Source organism: Agrilus planipennis, unplaced genomic scaffold (assembly GCF_000699045.2).
Source record: "Agrilus planipennis isolate EAB-ADULT unplaced genomic scaffold, Apla_2.0 scaffold4, whole genome shotgun sequence".
NCBI lineage: Eukaryota > Metazoa > Arthropoda > Insecta > Coleoptera > Buprestidae > Agrilus > Agrilus planipennis.
The window spans coordinates 1,873,882-1,875,214 of NW_020442463.1; positions in this window are offsets into that span (position 1 = coordinate 1,873,882).

Genomic DNA, 1,333 nt, shown 5'->3' on the forward strand with positions numbered 1-1,333 from the left:
TAAATCGTCGCGTCTTTTTCTTATTGACTTCCATAGAGTCCTCTGTTCTCCTATTCTTTCTAATACCTCCTCATTTCTAACCATCTCTATCCTGTAATACCATATTTCGAAAGTTTCTAACCTTTTCTTTTCGGCCAGACCCACCGTTCATGTTTCGCACCCGTACAGTGTCGTGCTCCAAACATATACCTTTATCTTATCTGACTCCTAGATACCTAAAATCAGCCACTTCTTCTAATCCTCCGTCTCCTATACTGTTTTGTCAATACCGCATCCATCTTATTTAGAGCTGTCTCTAACTCCAATTGGTTGTTTATTATAAATGCCTTAATTTTTTTTTTTCGTATTATTAAAGCATTTTATTAAATATATACGATAAAAACTACCACCTTTCGTGTGGTGTATGGTAAATCATCTTGCTTTATTAACAGCTTTTTGGAGAGATGTTTGATTACGATCGGCACATCAGTATTTTCCTTTTAGGCGTTTAAGCCTCTCATTGATGATGGATATTGATGACGTTGACAGTCAGCGCTCTGGCTTTGTACATGGTTATGCTTGAAGAGGGTTGAATATTTAGCCTTGAAAGCTGTGGTCTAGGATTGATTCTCCTCCTTTGGTGAGTGTGAACCCGTTGCCATTCTGAGTAATACGCATTTTGAAATAGGTATATAACTAAATTTACAGATAGGTAAAGGTGAACACGTATTAGAAAATAATTTGCAAAGGATAAGTTCAGAGATTTTGATTGCCTTAGACCCAATTTGAAAAATGTGGCAAATTTTGTCCCCACTTTTTATTTTACTTTCTGACTTCTTAATTCAGGTATCTAATATCAAAATAAATATCTGTTTTAACAACTACTATCCTTTATTCCAATTATTAGGTATATAATGGTTATTTTATATATTATTACACACATTGATGAATAGTTCTGTTTATTTTTGATCACGCGAAAATAATTATAGCTCAAACAAACAGTTTTTCGTTGCACTTTAAATGAATACGTGTAGCACCTCGTAGTCTAAATGAAATGCAATTTAACCAACTATCTCTGCATCTCTTTGTGTGCAAATAAAGTGGATAAATGTGCACGTAACATTCCACAATTCAATGCATGTTTCCAGCTCGTAACTCATCAAGTTCTTTAACCGTAAAATGAATTTCATCGATATATCGCCCTATAGGAATGATGATATATATTTCTGTCCTTCACCTTTTCTAACGATGTAATTTTGTAATTCAAACCTCGGTCATATGTGCCTGGTTAATTGTTAGTATGTCACGAAATACGGCCCTTAACGTGCACTGTTAACGGAAATTAAAATTGTGT